Below are 26,343 nucleotides of genomic sequence, written 5' to 3' on the forward strand. Positions count from 1 at the left end.
TTCCAAAATACCTGGGAGGCTTCCACTCTCCCTAACCCCCTCCTAACTTGAAAGTATGTAATGCACCACTCCTCATGACCCCAGTGCGGTCCTTTCTGCCCAAGGGTCCTGTCTCTGTGCTCCAATAAAATCACCTTTTTGCACCAAAGACATCTCAAGAATTCTTCCTTGGCTGTCGGCTTTGAACCCTAATGTCTTTCCTACATCAGTCACTCCTCCTCACAGCAAACAGGCAGAAAGCCGGTGATCTGCAGCAACTCTTAAAGGTAACAATATGTTTATGGAAACAATACCTTGCATACAATATTAATTTATTGAGGTGTTAATTCATGTTTTCCTCTTCGTAGAGTTTTTCCTCTTACTTTCAAGAATCTATATTCCCTGAATTGCAATTCTGAGACATGTGAGGTAACTAGACCTTTGTGCTTTCTTACCTCTGAGGGAGCTGTGTGGTGAGGCTGAAAGCAGGTGTTAATTGAAGGTAGTGTTCCATGTCTGGCCCTTGTTTTCCAAGACCCTAAACTCACTGGGGAGATACACTGGCTTGTTCCTAAAAAGAGGACCGCTTTTCATGAGTGGTGAAGGAAGAAGCAGGAAAACAGAGAAGGACAAGAGAGCATTCCCGAGATAAAGTCAGAGGACTACAGTTCAGTGTTCTACAACTCGTCAAACTGCCACCCTCATCTACCACATACTTTTGCAGGACTCCAGGGAGGTGGTAGGACCACAGAGGGGAAAAGATAGAAGGTGCCCATGAGACCTGACCTTTAGCACCAGAGCTCCCAGCTTCACCCAAAATGATCCCCAGACCCAAGCAAGGGGCTGAGGAGTGGCTTCAGGGCATGGTGAAGCTTCAAACAAGAAACATAAATAATGATGCATCCATTTTAAATTATTCAAAACCAGTCACCTATACATGTGAAAAAGCAACCCCCACACAAATACAAGATTGCTTAAATTAAAACAGTAAGTGTTTAGGAGAACTCAGTCACCATATGGTGATGAAATCATGGGAATAGTGAACTATATGTGGCAAAATTTCCACTGCTGAAAAAAAGTCATCAAGAAAAGACAAGCAACCAGCTGTTTTGGATAACGTAAATCATATATAACCACCTGGATCTGTCCAGATGATCTCATATGACACTTTCCACATCTCAGTTCCATTATTACAGTGACAACTAACATGTTGAGTTGTGTTCAATCTCTTCCCTGCACTTGGTAAAGAAAATGCCCACCTCCCAACTATGGCAAAATCCTGTCCCAGGTTATATAACTGGAGGAGTTTGTAAAGCAACTAGGCTGTTCCTAGAGGGACAATAAAGTGGAGTATTGGGCTCTTACCCATCAAATCAAATCAATACCAAAACTAAAAGGCGAGAGACGGAATAGCATAGTGGTTAAGGGCACGGATGTTGGAGCCAAACCATCCAGATTTATCTTACTACATATGTGACTTTTGGCAAGTTTTTAAAAAACCTTACCTTAAAAGGGTTTTGTTCAGGTTTAAAAACTTAAACCTCTCCCCAATTCTCTAATCTGTAAAATGGAGATAATAATAGCACCTACCTCATAAATTTCTTATGATCATAAAAGGAGTTACTACATAAGAAGCACTTATATTAATGATTGATGATGATGATGATGATGATGATTTACTAAAAATCCTGTGCCAATGAAGGAAAACGTCTATTTTATTCCTGCTGGTTTCCCCATTATCTCCCAAGCACACAGTCTCCCTCTACTGCTGTCTGCATGGCAATTTAAACCTGTTCTAATACTCTGGGCCCCAAACAAATTTCGCCCTTTTCCTGAAACCTGTGTAACTACTCCAGCCTAGACTGCTTTCTGTCTTCTCTAGTATAAAATCACAAAATAGAGTCACGCTCAAGGGATCTTAGAAGGCTTTTAATTTGCCCTTCCCCTTACTTTAAAAGAGGAAAAACTGAGGTTTGTAAAAACTAAAAGGTTTTTTACAAGATCTCACAAGATCTTATCCCAAGATTTCTAAGAAGTTACAGAGCAAGGGATAGAACCCATTTTTTCTGCAAAGTTGTGGACAGCACATTTTCATGCAATTACTCTCACCCCTCATGAGTGTACATCTAAGAGTTCCAGATGTATGTACTTCCAGTGAGATAGCAATCTGCTTGGGGGTGAGTACCATATCTTACTTCCTTGGTCTCCCAGAGCATCTTGAAATTAACTCGGTACATTAAAGTTGCTTTAACTCCTAAGAGCACAGGTCCACACTGCTTGGGCTTACATTCCAACTCTACTTACCAACTGGGTGACTTTGGGCAAGTTACTTAAATTCTGAGCCTCCATTTTTCTATGTAAAATGGTGATAATATAGTTTTTACCTTATATGTATGTTCTGAGGCTAAATAAATTAATGCAGTGAAATGTTTAGAATAGCACCTGGAGCATAGTAAATATTCTATAAGTGTTACCTATTCTTATTATCGTTTAATTATATTTGCCCTACTATCTCTAGCACAGCATCTTGCACATGGGTGTTGGTTACTAAATGTTCATTGGATGAACAGAATAGAATAGAATAGAATAGACTGAAATGGAATGAAATGGAATAGAACAGAATAGAATATGTTCAACAAGTATCTATTTGACTAACATACAAGATCAGCTCCTTTCAAGGCCTCCACCTGGGATTAATGCAACTAATTCTGAGGGCATAGAGAAGGTACATTGCTGGAGAACACTTTAATGGAGAGACACAGAAAGCCAATCTGGAGATGTCTGTTGCTGCCTGGTACAGCTCAGAGCTTCACTGTAATATCACTGCCTTTGTGCTGCTATTTAAAAATGAAAAATAAAAAAGAGTATTGTTTTTCCCAGGCATTGGCTACTCCCTACCCGTGGGTTCCCGTAGAAATGGAGATATTTCCCATGTTTTCATGGCCTGTCTCTAACACATTCATCACTCAGAGTAGGTTATTGGGGGTGATGAAAGAGGCCATGGGGGACAAGACAGACAGGATAGAAGCAGATTATTTCCCTTTGACCTTCAATTCCCTGTTTTATTCAAAATATTGTTGGCAAGATTTCTGGACTTTTGGTAATTCGGTTTGGAAGCCAGATAATGAATAGTGGGAACATCAACTTCAAGTTAAGGAAGACAGCAATTTATGGTTTATTTTGAGTTCCCAAAGTAGAAGGGTCAGAGGCATTCCCATGAGAGCCTCTCTGAACACTGGTGTGACCCATAACCTTTGAACAGCTCCATGTCATTCTGCTTTAAATTATAAAGAGGGACTTCACAGACTGAAAGTTTCTAGTTGTACATGGTCCCTACCTTATTTAACGTATTTTATATATTACAAAAGAAGGACATAAAGTGGGCAATAGAGTATTGAAGAAGGAAGAAAGGAAAGAGGAGCAGAATAAAATTTGCTGGACTTTACTCAACGGTAACATGTGCTACATCACTTAATAAAAACTATGGTTCCCAGGATGCAATGTGTCCCCTCACCGTGACTTTTTGTAACAGATACAAATTCATTACCTCAAATAATCAGAAACAGTTGGTTAACATTTATTTTGCCAACTGACCAAAAAGGTTTGTTGAGCAAAATAACGACCTCAGTGTGAGGAAGAAGAGGATTATTTCTTGTCTGAAGCACAGAATTTGATTTCATACCATTTCTTTTCTCCCTCCGCCAAAATATTGTAACAACCCCTTATTATTCTCAAGATTTATATTTTCAAGAACTATCCAGTTATTGATTCATACGTTCATTTCCATGTTTATTCACTTATCAGACTTGAATAGAGGAACCCCTGTCTTTCAGGCACTGTACTAGAACGTAAGGGAGTGTTTTACAAAATTAAGAAGAGATTGTTCCTCACCTAAGTAGCTTTCATTTTACAAAGAAGATATGTCTACATAGTTTTATTGGAATGCAGCTATGATGTGGTGGAATACACCCTAGATTTGAAATTAGCACTTTGGAACTCATGCACACCTAGTGTACTTCCTGACCTTGGGTCAGACATTTAAATTGTCTGTGCTTCTGGGCCTCCTGGGTGGCTCAGTGGGTTAATCATCTGACTTTTGAATTCAGCTCAGGTCATGATCTCAGGGTCCTGGGATTGAGCCCCCCGTTGGGCTCTGTGCTCAGCATGGATTCTGCTTAGGATTCTCTTTCTCCCTCACCCTCTGCCCCTCCCCCTGCTTGTACACACACTCCCTCTCAAATAAATAAATAAAATCTTTAAAAAAAACTATCTGTGCTTCTTCTTTAGTAAAACAGGGATGTCAATAATATCTACCTTGCAGGGTTCGGATAAGAATTAAATCAGGTACTGTCAAATACCCAACCCAAGTTGAATCTGAGAAAAGTAGGGAAAGAAGTGGTATGAACTAGAAGGAAGATGAAAAAGTCCTGTGAGTGAGAGCTTAGAGGATGGAGGGCTAGCTTCTCCCCAAGGGAGAAACAGAGAAAGTCTCCCCAAGGGGTTGAAGCTTGGGGATGGATGATCTGGCTGGAACCCTGAGTGACAAGGGAGGACAGGGACTTAGTTTGCACCCCGACAGAGGTGTTGGCTTCCTGCATCTCTTCCAGCTCCCCAAGGATCCTTCCCAACGTTTAATATAGAGGTCCGCATCTTCCTAAGACTTCCAAAGAAGCTTTCAAAGTTCGTGAGTATGTTGCATGGTCATAATCCTGAAAACTTCTCTCCAGCATGCTTATAGCGTTCCCTCACTTTCCTCCTGGGGAGCAATGAAGTCTGCCTTGTGGCCCTCACACAGCAGGAACTAAAGACGGTGGACGCCCTAAATTGTGTGGTTGCTGGGATAAGATGGGAGCTGCTAAGTTAGAGATCTGGGCTCAGGATAGAAACAAAGTCCAGGAACCAAGCAGATGGTCACCCAGGTGCCACTAGAAAGATACAAAGCAGGAGTTGCTGGGCTGAGCACCCTCCTCTAGACTGAAGGCACAAGGGATCTGAGACAAATGTATGTGTAATTTTATGTCTTGCAAATGCAAGTCACAGCTGCTAGGAGACCATCAGATATAAAACACAACAAGGGAAAAAGACCTGAGGGCCAGAGAGGTGCTAGGGACATGCCACAGAACATAGATGGGAAGAACGATGTCTTCTAAATGGTATAAAAGATCTTGTTAAACGCTTGAGACATGGCCTTCCCCCGAGAAACGTTCACTCAGGATGACAGAAGAACAACTTACAAGACATCAAAACGGGCATAGACAAGAAGGGGAGCTGGGAGGGGGACTTGTCTCATTTGATTTTGGGTTCTTTGCAGTTCCCTGTTTTAGCCGCATTCCGAGATTTGGCTGCCAGGTTTTCCTCAACTGAAGATGGTTAAGAAAAATCATGCACGAAGAGGAGTCACGCATATCCAGCTAACTAACTGGTTTACTCAATACATCTAGTGCATAACTTTATTTAGTGCACATAACAATCCCGTGAAGGAAGTATAAATATCACTGCCACCTTGCAGATGAGAAAACTTAGTTACAGAGCAGTTTGGGCATTTGCCCAAAATCATCTGATAAATGACAACAGTAGGAGTCAAACTCAATCTCATTTCAGCCCCTGGGCTCTTAATTACTATGCAATAAGCCTGTCTCCTGCTGTTCAGTTATTGTTATTGGCAGCTCTATGCATCTGGTAAGTAGAAATGGGGAAAAATTATTTTCCCTAAAGACTACAGTGTATTTGGTAACCAAAACTTTTTGAAAGATGGTGTCTATGGAAGAATAAGTATTTTAAAAGCAAAGACACACAAAATTCATAAATTAAAGTCCATCAGATAAAATAAAATAAAAGTGAAAAGTCAATCTGCAGACCTTGAATTAGCTCCAACTCTAACCAGCTATGTGATCTTGGACAAGTCACCCAAACAGGTTGGGACATGTTTTCTCACCTACGAAAGAAGGAATTTGTCTGGGGCCCTGATCCTATTCTCAGTCTGGGATTCTGAGTTGGTGGTGTGAGAGAAGAGAGAAAAAAAAATCACATCCTCTCTCAAGGAGCAGAATCCATCCATTTCAGGCATTTGACTTGACTGCGTGCATCTGGGCAATCAAGAGTGTGCTAGGCACTCACTTCTAGACTGTCATAATCATCAGCTATCTTAGCTCTTTTTGCCCTTTTCTTGCTCGCAAGCCAGGATCCATTTAGTAAAATGTGTTCCATGAGTGGCTGATGAAAGTTTCATATTCCTTCCCTCACTGCAGGCCGGCCTCTGCCACCCATTTTGGCTTAATTACAAACCTCAGGGCGTTGTGTGGACCAGCATGGGAGACAAAGATTAAGCTATTCTTATTGAATCGGAAGATAAAAGTTAGAGGGCAATTAAAAAAAAAATCTAAAGGTTTTTGAAACCTCAGCTGAGAATTTTGAGAAAATCACAACTTACAGAGGGTTTTTCCCTCGATGTTGTCAGCTAAAGTAGAAAGTGTAAATGCTAACCATGAGGGTAGGAGACCTATTTGTTGAAGAAGGAAAAAAATCCCCATTGATCTACATTCAATTCTGTGAACAGCTTCACTTTCAATTTGTCTGCAGGGATCCCTGATTTCAACAATCTTTTTTTCCAAGTTATAAAAATATCAGGGGTGTGTGTGCACGTGTGTGCATATACACACAGGTGCGTGTGTCCGTGTTCAAGTGACATACATGTTTTCAGATTTGGGGGATTCAGAAACAAGAGTCTAAGATTCTGGAAGCTTGTCATCCAGAAAGCACCAGCACCAGACCTTAGACAATAGGCTCTTCTGAGAAAGTCTTAAGTGTGACCTGCACTGTTGACCTCGTCCCAAAGTGCACAGGTCATTCGGTCCCATAGTCTTGAACTCAGGTATCTCTCGTAAACCATCACTTCAAATACGCTGCCAAACACAACAAACTACTTTGTCAGTGGAACATCTCGATTCTTTCTAAACTTCCCGAATCCCCATAGACAAGTGCCTCATCCAGAAACAGATGTTCTGCACAAGAAAATGTCAAAAAGTAGTAGCTTGACCAAAACAGCTCCACACACTTCACTACCAATAATAAGCACTTACAGAGCTGAGCACTTTACATTTTTCAAGTATTTTACTGCATGCTGCATCTCCTCCTCTGACTTTAAGAAGATAGTTCCAACATCTTTCTGAAATGTAGAGTTGTGAGGATCTGAGTGAGATTCTGTCCAGATGGGCTAGGTGTTGCTTGAGAAGTGTCTGGGGAAGCAGTCAGATAGGAGAAGGAAGAACGTGTAGACTATAGACACATGACCTTAGCCTAATTTGCTGTTCATGGAGCCATTGTGATGATCAGATACCCACTGCCCAAAGCATTTAAAGACTGCCTAGGCGAATCCTTTCAACCCTGCAGTATTTCCTCTTTGAAGGAGAAACAGTGTCAGGCCAAGTTATTGTATCTCAACGTGGCAACGGAATAGAATGCTTTGCGAAGAAATGCCCTGTCTGAACTTTCCAGGAGCACTCTGGTCAGAGTGAATAAACCCAGACACATGTGCATGAGCTGTGTTGATGACACATGCGTCCTGTGATTAGGTTGGCTGCACCTTCAGATTTTCCAGGAAAGACCCAGTTTCTAACGCCTGGGGTAGAGGCAAACTCCATGTCCTCATATAGGTGGAAATTGCAGTCACTGTGCACTACATGCCTGGCATGGATTCATCCAGTCCCCAAAGCAGTCCCCACATTGATTTGAGAACTGCTGGAACTCCAGGATCTACTCAGCTGGTAGATGAAGATTGTTTAAAAATATAAAGGCCTAGAAATCCTGATTCACCCCTCTCATTCCAGCCTCAAGGATGAAAACTCTTTCACTATTATGGCAAAGGATGAGTCTCGTTCTGGGCAGCATTGGGAAGGGCATGAGTGGGCGACTCTTCCCATTTACTGGGGAAAAGCGTGACCTAGTATGAAAGCAGTAATTGGAAACCCACCCCCAAGGCAGGCATGTCTGTGTCCTTATATCTCGTTTCCCTGCCTGCCCTCCAGGAGTTTACACTCTTGAGATTAACTGTAAACAAAGTACAAAAATCATAGGTTGTTAGAATCTATGATCTTTGATCCTAAATTACCCTCAAATTTTACAAGAAACTGAAACCATCTTTTCCTTTCATGGAATTCACCAAAATAAAAGAGTCCCATTCCACTGCCCATAAATATATATTTTTCACAAACTGGAAGTTTATTCTGAATGTGTCACAAGTATTTTTTTTAAGAAATGTGGGGTTCTTAATTTAGTCTTTTGAGAATCAAAGTGGCTGGAAGAAAATTGCACATTTTTAAATGATTGCTGCTTTCAAGCTACATCCAGAAGTTAGTTCCCTGGCCTTCCTGTGGGATTGGGATGAGATGCAAAATTAGAATAAAAGTACAATCTTTCCTCAAAATACTTGGTGTCCAAATTAAGGACAATAAAGTAGTGAAGCTGGAAGGAGGGGAGAGGGTCATAGAACTGACTCATCACCATTACAAGTACAGTGATGAGGTCAGGAGAGGCACCTGACTCTCGACTCACCCTCTGCTGCTTAGCAGAGGCCAAGGTTACAGCTCAGGATACCTGTATTCCCCACCCAGGACTCTTTCCACGTGTTATAGCCTTTTATGCTTGCATCTAAAAGTTCTGTGTTCTACAGGGGCGCCTGGGGGTGGGGCTCAGTCGGTTAAGCGTCCAACTCTTGATATTGGCTCAGGTCATGATTTCAGGGTCCTGAGATCGAGCCCTGTGTTGGGTTCCTAAGATTCTCTCTCTCCCTCTGCCACTCCCCCACCCCATGCGCACTCATGCTCTCTCTCTCTTAAAAAAACAAAAAAGTAAAAAGTCTGTGTTCTACAAATACTTGCAAGGAAAAGAGAAATAAAAGACAGGAAGCCTACTGACTAAGGAGAAATTTAAGGGTCTCTGAACCAATCCCAACATGTGAGCCTGGGGTTTATGTGTTATCTGTACCTGGTGGAGATTTGGGGATATCCTTCAGTCCGGGGCGGGTTGGGGGGGGCGTGGAGGGCAGGGTGACTGCATGTGAGCTAGCTCAGCAGGGAGGAGGGCTCAGTTCCCTCACCATGAGAAGTAAAAAGGCAGAAAAAGGATCTGCACCCCAGCAAGCTTCCAGCTCCTGGCAGGGTGCGCCGCATGCAGTAGGGGCGTAGTTAAGAGGATTTGATGTAGAGAAGTCCCGCAGACTCTGTGCGAGGCTTTCTGCAATCAGTGAAGGGACAGGAAGAGTGGGAGAAAGGTCACTGGAGACAAACCCCTCGGGTCAGCGTTGTCAGTGCACCCCGCCTCACCACACCTGCTCTGTCAAATCCTTCATATTAAGGTTGCTAATGTCTCCCCACCAGATAAAAGCAGTCTCTAGGTATCCTTAAGTCCATTTTTAAGAAGGGCTTTTATGTAATGGAGCCCAATTAATTGTAGAAAGAGCACTAGATCGATGGGTAGTGCTTATCTATTCAATAATAATAAAATTCAGTAATAACAATTAAAAAAGTGTGACCTTGTTTTGATCCTGATTCAAACAATCCAACTGCAAAAAGACCATTGGGGATATTTGGATCCTCACCTGATATTTACTAATATTAAAGAATTATTCATTTTTAAGTATGATCATGGTTTTTAATGTCTTTTAATGTTTTGGAAAAAATGGCATATTTTTATTTATTTATTTATTTATTTTTAAAGATTTTATTTATTTATTTGAGAGAGAGAATGAGAGAGAGACAGAGCACATGAGAAGGGGGAGGGTCAGAGGGAGAAGCAGACTCCCTGCTGAGCAGGGAGCCTGATGAGGGACTCGATCCCAGGACTCCAGGATCATGACGTGAGCCGAAGGCAGTCGCTTAAAAAAGTGGCATATTTTTAAAGGAGATACCTACCTGCTGAAAGAATTATGGATGAAATGGTAAAAATACTGTACTACCTGACACATCTATCTTTATTTAAAAAGATAAGGTTATGATGAGGAAAGATGAAAATAAATAAGTTTTATCAAAGGCCTTGGCACATAATTGAGCTTTAAATGATTTCCTGACTACCCACGAAGAAGGAAAGAAGGATGGAAGGAAATTAATTCTTTAATAGGGGTTATAGCGTCTCTCCCCAACAAGAAAAATATCCTCATTTACAGCTGAGGAAATGAAGCTCAGAGAGGCTTAGTGACTTTCTCCAGTTCACACAGCTAGGAAGAAATCGAGATAGAGTTACAAGCACCATGTTCTTTCTGCTCCAACCCCTTGCTGATGTTAAGGCAGGGGACAGACTGCGACAATGCCCCCTTCCTTACTCTGTGTTTTCTTTAGTATTCTTAAAATGTGTAGTCTTAGGGAGTTACTTCCTCAGGCAGTCAAAAACAGGCTTTCACTGTCTTTCTCCTCTGGGTGACTCAGTCTTTAAAATATAGTGCAGGCTCAACCTTATCTGGGAACTGATTGGGGCTTTAAAGGAAGAAAGAGATAGGAACCTGCTATCTTCTGGCCTCCAGCCATAGTCTGGTTCCTGTTACTAAGGATTGATCCTGACTGAACTAATTAAAGTTTAGTTCCTTTGCTTTCTGGCCAGCAGGACAGACAAAAGTCATAACCATGAGCCGCAGAAACATTAACCCCGTCCCTAGATATCAGCTATCCTGTGATAGTGGCTAGTCTTTGCTAAAGAAGGAAAAATTAGATAACCTTTCAAGGATCTTCCCAAACTTAAGATTCTGGGATCCAAAAGTATTTTGGAATTGAGATCTGGTGTTTCAACATGGCCCAGACTGAATGGAGGCTCCTCTCCACTTTCCCGTCTCCTAACCCAGCTCCCACTCCCCGAGGTAGGAATCCCTCTTTGTTTTGGAGCAGACACTCTCTCCCTGTCGTAGCCTCTAATATACCGCTGATGTTCTCCCCATCCCTTTGTAAGCAGAAGAAGCACCAGGCCAAACTGGGAGCAACCCTGTCTTCTCCACTCGTTATAAATTTATTTGTGCATTCTCCTGACAAAATATTTATTAAGTGCCTAGTATGTGCCAAGTACAGATTGTTATTTAGTAAATACATTCTTTAGGCGAAGGGGTGGTGGGGTGGGGGGAGTATCTTTCCCCTGAGCAGATCTCTTCCATCTTCACAGACAGGAGTGGAAAGGGAATTCGGCAAGTCCCAAGGAAACAATATACAGGATGTGTTGCATGGGAGGTTAACTGATGAGAAATTCAAAGTTCCCTCCTTGCTTGCCTCTGAGAGATAATGCTGATAGGACAAAGATGTCCTAACAGCAGCCAAGCTCACTGGGCCCTCTCTTTTCCTTGACTCTGCACAGGCTGGCTGGGGAGCTGGCCTTGGAATGCCTTCTTTCTCTCAGCTCTTCTCCGCGAGACCTGGCTAACTCTCCTTCCTGAGACTTCATTCGTGAGCTTGGGTTAAGTATCATTTCTTGTAACTTCTTGCAAAGTTTCCCTGACCACCAAGAGCTCTCTGAGCCCCCCACCCCCAACGACTCCCACTCTCGTGCTTCTTTGCACTCCATGCATTTATTCCTTCATAGTGGATCTCAACACTGTGGACTCATTTCTTGTTTGTTATCTCCCTAAAGGGGCTTCAATTTCCTTGAGAGCAGGGTCCAGGTCTTTCATCCCTATGCCTAAGGCAAGTATGGAAGTTTGAAAGACAATCCAGAGAAGTGAACAATATTGTGTCATCAGTAAGAAACAAAACAAAGTCTTTCTGAGTAACTCACCAGCCCTCAGTTTTATTGAATAGTTCGTTTACTTTCTTAACATAATAAAGTTTCATTGGAATATTGGCAATTATATCAGAAGACTGAACTACAGCAAGCTTTAAATACTTATTCCCATATTATGCAGCCATCAAAAGGAATGAAATCTTGCCATTTGCAATGACGTGGATGGAATTGGAGGGTATTAGGCTGAGAGAAATAAGTCAATCAGAGAAAGACATGTATCATGTGACCTCACTGATAATGAGGAATTCTTAATCTCAGGAAACAAACTGAGGGTTGCAGGAGTGGGGGTGGGTGGGAGGGATGGGGTGGCTGAGTGATAGACATTGGGGAGGGTATGTGCTATGGTGAGCGCTGTGACTTGTGTAAGACTGCTGAATCACAGATCTGTACCCCTGAAACAAATACATTATATGTTCAAAAAGAAGAAGAAGAAGAAGAAGAAGAAGAAGAAGAAGAAGAAGAAGAAGAAGAAGAAGAAGATAGCAGGAAGGGAAAAATGAAGGGGGGCGGGAATCGGAGGGGGAGACGAACCATGAGAGACTATGGACTCTGAGAAACAAACTGAGGGTTCTAGAGGGGAGGGGGTGGGGGGATGGGTTAGCCTGGGGATGGGTTAGCCTGGGGATGGGTATTTAAGAGGGCACATTCTGCATGGAGCACTGGGTGTTATACGCAAACAATGAATCATGGAACACTACATCAAAAACTAATGATGTAATGTATGGAGATTAACATAACATAATAAAATAAATAAATAAATACTTATTCCCAGAAAGCATGATCCTAAAGTCAGCTAGAAGCACTGCCACTATCTCTGTAGACTTCTTTGATGATCTTTTACCTATTCTGAATGAGCTGAGACTTGTTCAAGTTCATTGCCACATTTTTCTCCACAGTTGGCCCAAGGATGTGTTCATACCTTTGAAAAAGTAGTATTTACTTAATCCTGCAGACCTAGGAGCCTTGGCCCACTCAGCAAGGTGCTTCCATTTGGCTTAACGACCTTAAATAATTAGTTGATTAATGGTCCTGCTTATTAGGTGACTTTCTACTCTAAATTATCCACACTTAGACCCATATATAAATCAGAAAAGGAGAAAAAATGGAATGTTCAGTAAAAATAATAATAAATTAAAAGAACCAAAACATCACCTTCCTCGTTAACTTTCTACAGTTCCTGAAATTCTCAGCATTGCCACAAACTTGAGATGACCAGAGGCTCCCGGGTGAACCGTGGATTGAAAACTTCACCACCAGCAGCCTTTATAATCTTAAATAGAAATCAGAGCTACAGCAGACATCGACAGAGGTACGGGGTTTGCAACACTTTATTAATATCCCAGGGAAAACTCTCTGTCAGAAGCTAAGTTTTCATTACTAGCTTACTCTCCTTTTTAGGTTAGTAGAGACTGTGAACTTGGTGACAGGACTAGTCAGCACTGAAGGAGAACAATTATAATAATCACACTGACTGTCTTATATTATGCTACCAAGTTTTTGGGGAATCATCATAATAACACTTTTTATTTTAAAATATCTTTGTCTTTTTCTGAAGAGCGATGTTTACTTTAAAACTTAAGCTCGTTCAGAGAAATTCAAGAGACTCTAGAAATAAAATGAACCTTCAAAATAAGCCTAAAATTCAAAGTTGAAAATCGTGGGTGAAAAATAAGAACTTGAATTGACTCAACTTTTTCATTTTTCCACTGTCTGTCACATTGCCACCCACATAGCACTGGTTTCAATATGCCACGAGGCAGAAATTTGGGGTGGTGGCCATTTGTTGCTCATATGTTTGGATTACTGGTCTCTCTGAATATATAAAAATGTGTGAGGTCAGCTCTGGGTTTTTATAAGCAATAGTCTTAAAGATGTAAAGAAACAAAGAACAGTTTCTATGAATATGTCAAAATTGACTCTGGCTTAATGCTTCCCTACACATTGAACAAGGAATATTTTCTAGGATTAAATCTCCTGGCACGTGGAGTAAATTTCCCTTTCTTGAAAATCAGAATTAGAATCCCTGAGTAGGTTGCTTCTGCCACTGCCATGATTTCAGCACAGGGTTGGGTTCTGGATGAATTTTCATTAATTGACTCTTTTCTGCTCCCAAATTTTAGAGAGAAATTCATTAGGATAAATTTCCCTTTAATTCCATCTCTTGCTAGCCACTGACTTAAACTATGTTTTAAACGTATTTAAGTAATGGCAGCATGGAAAAGAATGTGAAAGGACAGTCAATCCAACTCTCATTGATTAAATGAGAACATAGAATCCTGGGGAAGTGAAAGAACTTGCTCATGGGTGCAAATTTAGATAATGACAAAACTGAGTCTGCTTCTTACTCCTTTGCCAGTTCTCTTTCCACTACAATCAATCACAACATGTTAATCTGGTTTTTGTAAACTGAATTTTATTTCCAATGAAACTGAAAGGTGCAATGTAACTCTTTGGTAAAGCTTTCCATTATAAACAGATTCGTTTTGTAAGCATATATGTTGTCCTCATTTATTCTATGAGTCTTCAAACATCTTTATCTAAGCATTGAGGTCCACCTTTGTTCCTCTTGTAGTGTGGAGAGAAGTGGGGAGGGGAGCCTCTGGCGATGAGGGAGATGAGAGACAGAGAGGAGAGCAGGGAAGGTGGGTTTCGATGCATTCATTCAAGCATCATGCTTCCCTCAGGATAGATAATCTCAGATTTTTCCATGAATGTGTGCTAACAGTTCCACAATCCCATTTCTCCAAAATACGCCTCTCAGGCAGCATTGTAACTGGAAATAGGATTCTATTTGCAATGGAAATAGAACATGAAAAAAAATTAATAGGAAACAAAAATTGCAAGATTATACCACCTGCCAGTAAATTAAAAGGTTCAGGCAATCTAGGAAAAAATGCTTGCTCCTTGGCCAACCTAAAGGATCCCACATGAGCATTAGTTATATTGTAGAGCATAAGATTTCACTGTGCACTGAAAGATACGAGAAGTGATTCAATATTAAGGCTGATCCTGAATCAGGTATAGAACAGTAATAGGCGTCAGACCTGAGCTTGTGAGAGACAGGAGAGAGCATAAATAGCCCATTGAACACAACCTTCTTAAGCAAACACTTCCAGTGCCTTTAGGGATGGAGTTGGATTGCACAAGGGTCACCTTTATTTTCTTTAAATAATGAAAACTCAAACCAAATGTAATCAAATTCATTCTTGAGAAATAAGAGGAGGATAAACACCCCTACTTCTCTCCATCAGGTAGGGCTGTTGGGTTGTTAGCCTCGATGCTTAGGATTCCCTCCAGAATATTGTCCTGCTTAAGGATAACCAGAGGACCTCAAAGGTGTTTTCCCACGTATCTTAAAAGAGAATACTAGCCAATAAATAATCTCTGCGTCCCAGTGGCTTTCTTCTCTCCAGCAATCCAGCTACTTTTATCTAATGGGATCAAGATACAAAGAACAATGAGAAATCCCCTCTTCCTCACTGCAAACCTGCCTCCCTCTCTCAGTCCACATACATCAAGTAATAAAGGCTAACATTTACACAGTTCTAATATGTGCCAGACTGTGTGCTGGGAGTTTAATATCCAGTAATTCATTCAGCCCTAATAAGCAGCCCCTGAGGTAGATGCTCCTTGCATCTCCATTTCACAGAGAAGGAAACTGAAATACAGAGAGAGTAAATAAATCGCCCAACCCCACAAAATAGTAAGTAGTGGAACCAGGATTCAAAGGCAGGCAGTTTTATGTTGGAATCCATTCTCTTAACCATGCACTTTTGACTCTGACCAAGCACCCATGGACTAGGCATCTCCTTGGAGGAAATGAAGTTCTGGATACGACGAAATGGTTCATGAGATACCCCATGTTGAATCTGCCTCCTACAGCTCAGGTCCTACAAGCATCAGTGCTGTTGGCAGAGAGGAGACAAGCCCCAGTCTACAATCACACACCTGTTTCAGCACAAACAACAACAGCTCTCTATTGCCCCTGGATACCCCTCCCCCTGAGCAAAGATTCTGCGTATCTCTATCTCTTAAGCCAAAATAACTTGGTTCTCACCTTTCTAGGCATGAATGGGGCAAAGCCGCAAGTCCTTTGCACATTTTGGCAAGTGGCTTAGCTCCTCAGTTTTGAGCACAAATTCCGCACAGCAGAGCGAGACTTTGAAAACTTCACAACTGTCTGGGACTGCCTCTCCCTCTGAGGAATATATAGAGGCTCTTTGCCAGCCCTCTACTGCTCCCTGGACCAATCCAGACCTTAGAGGAAATCACTGGCTGGGACGCAGCTGCAGTTGTGGGAGCTGGAGGCTGGAATCCTGTTGTGGGAGCTGGAGGCTGGAATCCTCTCTCCGCAGCATTAGGCTTCCGGCTGCTCCTCAGAGGATACTCATTCCGCCAGGGCAGGGCAGGGCTCTCCATCCTGCCTGGGTCATTCATGTTTTAACGTGTAAACGTGAGCCAGCCACAGAGCAGAGTGCCTTGGGCTGCCCCAGATCTGTCAAAATCACAGCCTGTTAGGAGGGCAAGAGCCCCAGAGATCTCTTATCCCAATTCGGTGTCACAGTGGAGGAGGTGAGATTTAGAAAAGGCCAGGGGATGTGTATGGAGCATCTATGGGTGCCAGGCTGCCAGGCACTTGGTGTGATGCTAGGAATTCAAAGAAAGGCACTGCCTGTTCTCAAGACCCCAAAACATCCTATCAATACCATATAAGTGAGTGATGGAGGCAGGCCCAGGATGTGTGAGCTTTCAAGGGCCACCAGAGAAGATTTGGGGGAGGAAATAAGCCCTGAGCTTAGTGATATAAGAGGCAAAATACCCTACAGCATTCTCTTCACTACATATTGCCTCCAAGTTCCCTTAATTTTATAACTGGTCTTGTGATTATTTCTCTACTTTGATAATGACATCAGGTAATTCCTTGGACCCTGCCTCCGCCATCCATCCTTGGTCGGGCTTGTCTTGCCTGGCTGGCTCTTCAACCTTGCCCTGTCTTTGATCACTCCAGGATTATTCCCACCAAAAGTGACCTTATTTGTGGTTCATCCTATCATGACCCAAGGGGTTAATAAATTAATATGTAAATGCAGATGCCTGAGGAGTAGGCATGAGTCCAAACTAAAACAGCAACCACATCATCTGTAAGAAAAGCTCTAAATTTAGAATTAAAGATGATTCTCATAATGTTCCCCATTGTCTGAAATTGTTTTAAACTGTTGATTGGGGCCTGTTACTGGCTTGTAAAGTCAATATACTGTATTATGATGTGATGTTTTAAATTAAATAAATAGGTTATAATAGACATACATGCAAGTGCATTGCATGAAGAAAGTTAAATATTGTTTTCTGAAGTTTTTGCTTTCATTATCAGTATGGCTGTGTGAACAAGGTCATTAGATAAAAAATTTAAGATTTTATTTATTATTTGACAGAGAGAGACACAGCGAGAGAGGGAACACAAGCAGGGGGAGTGGAAGAGGGAGAAGCAGGCTTCCCGTGGAGCAGGGAGCCCGATGCAGGGCTTGATCCCAGGACCCTGGGATCATGACCTGAGCCAAAGGCAGACACTTAATGACTGAGCCACCCAGGCGCCCCGATAAACTGTATTTCTTACTATAGTTTATAATTAAAAAGGTTTGAAGACCACAGCTGTCTACCATGTATTTTATTCACAAGGAACCCTCTCTTACTCATCTTTGCAACCCCAGCACTTAGCACAAGGTCAGCATGTCAACATTTACAAATAGTGCTTGAGCTAAATACAACTGTTCAAGTTCTACTGTTTGCCGGCTGCATAAACACCAGCAAATCAGCTCATCTGAGTGATGGACACTTAATGTTCATAGAGATACAAACACTGTTGTTGGCCGCTGAGTCTCAGATTGGGAATATAAAACTAGCCGAGGAGACTCCTTGGGCCTAAATTACTCCAAGAGCCTAAATTACGGTTTGATATTTAAGGATCTTTGAGGAGAGAATAAAGTGAAAAAAAAATTAATGTAGCACTATGGAGGGTGATGTCTTGGCCAGGGCTGAAGGTCAAAGCATCAAAGCAGGTTTCTGACCAATCCAGAAGAGTGTGAGATGCATGGATGGACTATTCAAGAATCAAAACTATCTCAATCGTACTAAAAGGTGGGCTAGAACCCAACATGCAAAAAATGCAAAATGCAGTGGAAATAAATATGAATCCAGCATCTGTTTATTTTTAAAACCTTCATAAGGATGGAATAGCCTGAGAGCATGTAAAAGAGCCTGCTCATTGTTTGAGGCAGGGTTCTCCAGAGAAACATAGCTGGTATCTACGTGTATATAAAGAGAGATTTATTATAAAGAATTGGCTCATGTGATTGTGGAGGCTGAGCAGTCCCAAGATCTGTGGTCGGCAAGCTGAGGGTCCAGGAGAGCCAATGGCATGCGGTCCCAGTCAAAGGCCTGAGAAGCAGAACCCATGGTACAGGTTCCAGTCTGAATCCAAGACTGAGGGCGGAAGAAGACCTATGGCCCAGTGAAGATAGTCAGAAAGAGAGAATGAATTCTCCCTCCTCAGCCTTTTTGTCCTAGTCAGGCCATTAGTGGATTGGATGAGACCCACCCACACTGGGGAGGGCAAGGGGTTGACTCGTCTATTGGTTCAAAGGTTAATCTCATCCAAAACCACCCTCACAGACACACCCAGAATCATGTTTAGCCAAATACCTGGGCACAAAATTAACCATTGCACTCATGAAAAATAAATTTGAAATTCTTTTTAAAATAAATTGAACTATTTTTTTTCTCCTTGCCCTCCTGAACATCCCTCAAAATGATAGTAAATGTATGAAAAATGTAGAAAGCTATAATAACACAGAGAAAGGGACATAGGCCGTCATATTAGGAGTGGTTTCAATCTCTTTATAAAAGGTGGAAAAGGGTGGTTAAGAGTGGTTACTAAAGAAGCAGTGTTAGAATTCAGAGAACAAACCAAAGAGGTATCCATATGTTTGCAGGATGCCACAGGGGTGCAGACCCCAAAGTGCTAGATACTACAGAAGCAGGAATTAGCTACGGAGCTGGCAGTCGTGGGGATAATTGAGGTTTTTTCCGATGGAAAGGTCTCCTGCCTGCCCCACAGAATTCCTATGATTCATTTCTAATTCATTTTCTTAGCTAAATCATGCATCAGTCTAATTATTGTTAACAACACATTTATTGAGATGCCTCTTATAACCAATGATGGCACACCATGCGGAGAACCTTTGATCTGGGGACATCTGGGACCATGTGGTCGATGGTGAACAGGCATCCACCCACTGTTTAATCTCTCTTAATGCTTCAGAGTTCCACCCCAAGGCCAGCCAAGAGCACACGCAATAAATAAGGTGGAATGTTCACCTTACATGGTGCTTGATTTCTTTTTTTCTGATAATTTTTTTAAAATTATGTATTAGTTCAATTTATAATTCTGCCACCCAGAAGTATATACACTGTCAACGAGTTGTTATGTCTGCTTCTACAGTTTTTTAAAATAAAGAGGCAATAGATAGAACTAAAATCCTTTTAAATACTCATTCCTATTTCCATTCTTCTCCCATCTTTCAGCAAGCACAATCCCTTATTCAGATTTTGGTATGTGGTTTTCTTCCAGATCTTTTTTTTTTAATTTAATTTAATTTTATTATGTTATGTTAGTCACCATACAATACATCATTAGTTTTTGATGTAGTGATCCACAATGTAGTCTTCCAGATCTTTTAAAAATTTCTTCACCTATACTAGATTCATTAATACTATAAGGTAATCATTTATGTATGTTCTACTTGTATATATAGTAATATAATCTCCACCCCACTTTTTTGTTCAGAATTATGAATTTTTTTGTTTTTAGATTACACTGACACTTACAGAACATTTTCTATGTTCCAGGGATATTAAAAACACTTTTCACTCATTTCCATATTTATTTGTCACAATAAAACCCATGAAATAAGTGCTCTAATATCATTTTTAAGAATATTTTATTTATTCATTTACTTGTTTATTCGTTTGTTTATCTATTTAGAGAGAGAGCGTGAGAGGCGGTTGGGGCAGAGGAAGAGGGAGAGAGAGAATCTCAAGCAGACTCCACCAGGAGCCCGATGGGGGGCTCGATCTCACAACCCTGCAATCATGACCTGAGTTGAAACAAGTGTTGGACACTTAGCCAACTGAGCCACCCAGGCGCCCCTAATGTCATTTTTTAAACGAGGGAACATTCTGATCTTTTAAATGAAGATGAAGCTGAGACGCCTGGGTGGTTCAGTTGGTTAAGTGTCTGCCTTTGCTCAGGTCATCATCCCAGAGTCCTGGGATTGAGTTCTGCATCCTTGGGATCAAGTCCCATATTGGGCTCCCTGCTCAGTGGGGAGTCTGCTTTTCCTTCTCCCTCTATCTGTTGCTCCCCCTGCTTGTGCTCTTTCTCTCTCTGACAAATAAATAAATAAAATCTTAAAAAAAAATTTTGTTCGTTTTGGGGGCACCTGAGCTCCTCAGTTCGTTAAGTGCCTACCTCTTGGTTTTGGCTCAGGTCATGATCTTAGGATCCTGAGATCAAGCCTCACGTCAGCTCCACAATCAGTGGGGCATTTGCTTGAGACTCTCTCTCCCTCTCCCTCTGCCCCTGCCTCACCTCACATGCTCTCTTTCTCTCCTCTCTCTAAAATAAATAAATAAATCTTAAAAATGAAATAAAAATTTGTTCACCTTGATCAGTCTTTTCAGAAGTTTATTCTGTTAGTCTTTGCAAACAACTAATTTTTGTTAGTGGTGATCTTATCTTTTGTTCTGTTTCTTACTTTATTGCTTTGTGTTTGTATCTTTACTGTTTCTTATCTTCTATTTTTTTAATGTTTATTCTTTTTACTAAATTTATTTAAATTCTATTTAGTTAACATATAGTGGATTATTAATTTCAGTGGTAGAATTTAGGGATTCATCAGTTGCATATAACACCCAGTGCTCATTACATCATGTGCCCTCCTTAATGCCCTTCACCCAGTTACCTCATCCCCCCACCCCTTCCCCTCCTGCAACCCTCAGTTTGTTTCCTAGAGTTCATCATCTCTTATGATTTGTCTCCCTCTATGTTTTCATCTTATTTTTCCTTCCCTTCCCCTATGTTCATCTGTTTTGTTTCTTAAATTCCACATATGAGTGAAGTCATAGGATATTTGTCTTTCTCTGATTGACTTATTTCGCTCAGCATAATACCATCTAGTTCCATCCACGTTGTTGCAAAAGGCAAGACTTCATTCTTTCTGATGGCTGAGTAATATTCCATTGTATATATATATATATACACCACATCTTCTTTATCCATCCATCTGTCAATGGACATCTGGGTTTTTTCCATAGTTTGGCTAGTGGGGACATTGCTGTTATAAACTGTAGTGTTTATTCTATCATGTGCATTTTATTTTTTAATTTTTTTTAAAGATTTAATTTATTTGACAGAGAGAGACACAGCGAGAGAGGGAACACAAGCAGGGGGACTGGGAGAGGGAGAAGCAGACTCCCCACTGAGCAGGGAGCCCAATGCGGGGCTCCATCCCAGGACCCTGGGATCATGACCTGAGCTGAAGGCAGACGCTCAACGACTGAGCCACCCAGGCGCCACTATCATGTGCATTTTAAAAATTGGTTTATAATTTATACACTTGGCTAGTGCATATTCAGTTTTTATTCTACTTAAAGGCATAAATAGTCTTATTTTTAATACTATTTCATCTGCACTGTATGTGTTGACCTATTATTTAGTCCAAGTATTTTATAATTTTTATTATAATGTATCTTTAACCTATGATTACTAACAAAAGTGTGGGTTCTTAGTTTTTATATTTTACTTTCTAAAAGTACAGTTTCTAAGGTAGTTTTTATTACGGACTTCAATTGCATTGCAGTTGCAAAACTGTGGTCTTTGATTTTAAATTCTGTTGAATTTTTTTGTCTATTAGCTAATTTTTGGTAAATATTCTGCAAACACTTGGAAAAATGTATGTGTTCTTTTTGTTGGGCATACACAAGGGTCTACACATCTTTATTGTAATTATCCATTTTATTCATACCTTCTCCATGCTTATTCACTATGTCTGTTTACCAGGTCCTGATGGAGGTCTTTCACTACTCCCAACTTAACATGGATTTTTCAATTTCTTCTAGCACTGGTGTTATATGCAACTGATGAATTACTAAATTCTATCACTGAAATTAATAATACACTGTATGTTAACTAAATTGAATTTAAATAAATTTAGAAAAAAGAATAAACATTAAAAAATAGAAGATAAGAAACAGTAAAGATACAAACACAAAGCAATAAAGTAAGAAGTAGAACAAAAGATAAGATCACCACTAACAAAAATTAATTGGTTGAAAAGACTAACAGAATAGACTTCTGAAAAGACTGATCAAGACGAACAAATTTTTATTTCATTTTATTTTTAAGATTTATTTATTTATTTTAGAGAGAGGAGAGAAAGAGAGCTCAATTTCTTCTAGTAATGGAGACATTATTTGCTTTGTATATTATGAAACTATATTGTTAAATGCCTACAAGGTCATGATCACTATACTTTTTTATTCAAATATATAATATCTATCATTGTCTCAATTAATTTTGCTCTAAAATCTATATTGTTTGCGATTAGCATTTCTACCTCACCTTTGATTTGGCTATTGCTTGCCGATGTTCACTATTTCTGGGTCTTTATTACTTTTTTAAAAATTAAATAGCATATCTCTATATGTTTCAAATCTGATAATCTATGTCCCTTAATAATTGGTAAGTATAGTTTTTTTCCATTTGCTGTGATCAATAATATATTTAGATGTGTTTTTACAATCCTATTTTAATCCTATGTTAACACTTTCCTTTTTTCTAACCTTTTGTTTGAGACAAAGTTTATTTATTCCTTTCTATTATGCTTTGCTCATTTGGTAGTTACATGTTCTATTATTTTAATGGCTACCCATTGATTTTTAATATAAATAGTAAATTAATTTTAACAGTCTAAACATCACTTAATATCTCACTCCTCCCTCCAAATAAAAACCTTAGTTTGAGTATGATACCTCCTTCTCTCTTGTTATTATATTATTTTCTAGATAAAGGGAAAAAAACATGAAATAGCAAGTTATTGGGTATTTTTTTTCCTAATTCGTTACTGGAAGCTTATCCTCATATTACACTGATTTTTTTTTTTTTTTTTTGGCTGTGTTGCTTTTTGGCTAAGGGTAAGAATTATCTTTAAAAGGGTGAATGAAATATGAGCATCTCTACAGGGTGAATAGGGTGGACAGGCTGAAGCTTAGAAAGGAGGTAGATCTATCTGAGATGGAGGGATAGGAAAATGAAAGGATGATAATTCTAGGAAAATGTATGGTGAAGGGAACAGAAGGTGAGCAGGTGTCTCTGGTAGCCCCAATCTTCTCAATTAAGGAGGAGGTGAAGATATAGATACTTTGGAAAGATTCTCATTCACTCTTTCCATTTGGTTCACGGAACAATTGCAATTGGAAACGCCATGTTTTGTTAAATTATTAAACATGTTGATGGATGGGATTGTCTAGGAGGGATGGCCTCACTGTATCTGAACACCACTCAGCTGCAGAACAAGATGATTCCCACGGAAACTCCAGGAGTCTCTCACTACATATGTTAAATCGGAAGGAAGATGAAGTTGGGTCCAGACTCCATGCTTTTTTTTCCTCTAGAAGATGTTGAAAACAAGGAGTCCTACTCTGTCTCTAAAGGGCACAGACAGCCAACATAATTCTGTGAGAGCTGCTTTTCTGGTATAATTACCCTAATGTAGTATTTATCCTCAAGGTCAGTAGTAGCTGTTAAAAAGGCTGTCCTTTCCCTGGAGAACAGCATCCTCCCCAGACAAATAATTTCTGCTGGAAGAACATTCTGTAAGTCCATGTTCTCACTACAGATATTATCCAACTTAGCACTGGAGGACATTTTAAAAACAAAGGGCTTTCTTGAACTTTCTGAGTCAAAATGTCTTGGACTTCATTCCCTTTCCATTAAATAAGCAGGATCTTTTGGATGAAGGATAAGTCTTCTAATCTTTCATCTCCATTTTCCTTGCAAGTGTTTTTTTTTTTATTTAAATTTTAATTTTGTTTTGTTTTGTTTTGTTTTAGTTTTGGTTCCCACATCTGAAACAGGGATTTCGATAGATGGCCTCCGCGTTCTCTTCTGTTCCTAACATGCTGGGGCTCTGAATCTGGAAGTTCACAGCCATTTGTGCCTTAGGTCCACAGCAGGGGGTCAGTGCCTTGAGGCTAAATAGGGAACATGTGTTGTCTTTGGCTTCCGCAAAGCATGTAGGATAGACTGCTTATATCAGTAAGTATCTGTGACTGAAAATATAAAATGATTTAATTAAATAAATGGTAATACCTCCAAATATTATAGCATTGCCTGGGGCTAGCACCTTCATGAGGATTAGAAAAGAGTGGCCATTCCAGGTGGCGGAAATACCTAACTGCATGGCTTCATTAGTGAGGCTCTGGCTGAATTTCACCCCCAGCCTCCTTTCTTGGTCATATGCTCTTGTGCGGTGTGCAACACCAGCAGCCGTACTAGGTGGTCCTTCTGCTGCCATACATCAGACGTCCTGTGAAGTCTGAATAGCGGGTCCTCATAACTCACCCAAAGGTCTGCATGTGACCTGAGGGGACAGCTGTCCTGGGAACCAGCATGCCACCAACCTAAGCACCTGGAACACAGCCACGAAAACCATACCTCCTCATCTTAGATCCTATTAGGGATCAACATCATGATGTTTCACATCCTTCTTGACCTCAGGCACCTCCAGAAGTAAAGCCTCCCTTGTTCACCAACTATTAACCCTCTTCTACTTGGCCTCTTTTTCTCTCAGGTTCATAGGGCTGGCCCTTCCATCACACTTTTTAAATTAGCTTACTTTCTTTATCTTTAGCTTCCTCTCTTATCATTCCCACCACTTCCTGGACTTAACTGAAATTGAACTTCTCCTCAGATTAGACGATTTTTTTTTTTTTTTTTTGCTGTTTTTGTTTTGTTTTGTTCCTTCACATTTGTACCTCCTAATCCTGAGGATTAGGAGGTAATTTCGTTTTCTCTCTTGCTATACATCATCACTTCACAGATCTCCTTGCCCTCACAAGATCCAGTTATCCTCTAAGATTGGCACCCCCTGAATAGAATGCACAGCAGATCCATGAGCAGACCCATGAGTTCGTTTGGAGCAGCAATATTCCCAGCTTTTAAAAAAATTAAAATTAAAATTCCCTTGCAGTTAAGTTTAGCCAAGTCACAGGGTTTTATCTAATGGGGTGAAACAGAAATCACTGGATAGAATTTGTAGGAACTCATTGAAAAGCAGGCCCACTGAGCTAGCTGGCTCTCTGCTTTTGTCCCTTCCCCTTCTCTCTCACTATAATGACACCTTGTTGCCATGTGTAGCATTAAGTTGTTATGACATCTTAGCAGTCACGAGGCAACAAGCCTGAGGGAAAAGACACAAGCTAAAGATGGTTTAGAGGAGAGAAAGAAGAAGCCTCTTGATATTAGCCTAGAGAGCCTACATCCCGACTTCTTGTGATGCAAAAAAAAAAAAAAAAAAAAAGAATTCATTTATTTAACCCATGTTTGAAGCTAAATCAGACAATTAACTCCTCTCTCCAGGTTTATCTTCCTTATTCTCCAAGGACTGTGACTGTGGGGACATGACCTTCTTCTAGAGCATGGTACCTTGATTCTTGCCATCCTTCACTGTGATGTCAGTATCCAGGTGGGGGCCAATCAACATTTACACAGAAAGGTTTTTTTTTCAACTCATTTCTAATTAGCTTTGTCTCACTCCACCAAGGACTCACTCAGGATTTTGTCATAACCAGAAACTGCACCTCCAAAATCTCAAATCCAAACCTTCCATTTTCTGACACCACCTCCTGTTCTACAAGATTAATGGGCAACCCCATCTTTTGACCTCTTCTGATCATGCATCTAATGGATACTACTTCATCACTAGCCCTGAAATCCCTCCTCTACTTTCCTCCCCTCCCAGGTAAGACCTCATGAAACTATAGTATGACCTCTCTTTGGCAAACACTGTCCACACCTTTGACACCTGCTCCCTCCATTTTATTCATATGGAAAAACCCAAGTCCAGTTTCAAGAAGCATTCAAACATTCTTGAGAATTATACAAGTTTTCACATGGGAGACAGGTTTCATGTTCATGTTGTGATCTGCATCTTCTAATGGTACTCAGATCTCCCCAGAAATTCTAGGTTGTTCTAGTAAGCTCATTTCCCACTTGCTGAAATAACTGTGGTCCTGTCTGACACCACCTCCTCAAAGTCTTGCATCATATTTTATTGGAGAAAAAAATAGAACTTGAAACCTTCAGAAATGAACTCCTTCATATTTCCATCACCAAATAATTACATCCTCCCTTGAAGCTACCGGGGGCCTTTCTCCCTTGGATGATCACCCCTTGTCTTCTCCATTATCCATCTCTTATTTTCTATGACTCACTCTCCATTATCATTCTACCTGCTCTAGCATCGCTCATCTTCAAGAACCTACCCTTGATCTCAA

This window comes from Eumetopias jubatus, unplaced genomic scaffold (genome assembly GCF_037043125.1).
Source record: "Eumetopias jubatus isolate StellerSeaLion01/CBP00866 unplaced genomic scaffold, mEumJub1_p1.0 scaffold_12, whole genome shotgun sequence".
NCBI classification, from domain to species: Eukaryota; Metazoa; Chordata; class Mammalia; order Carnivora; family Otariidae; genus Eumetopias; species Eumetopias jubatus.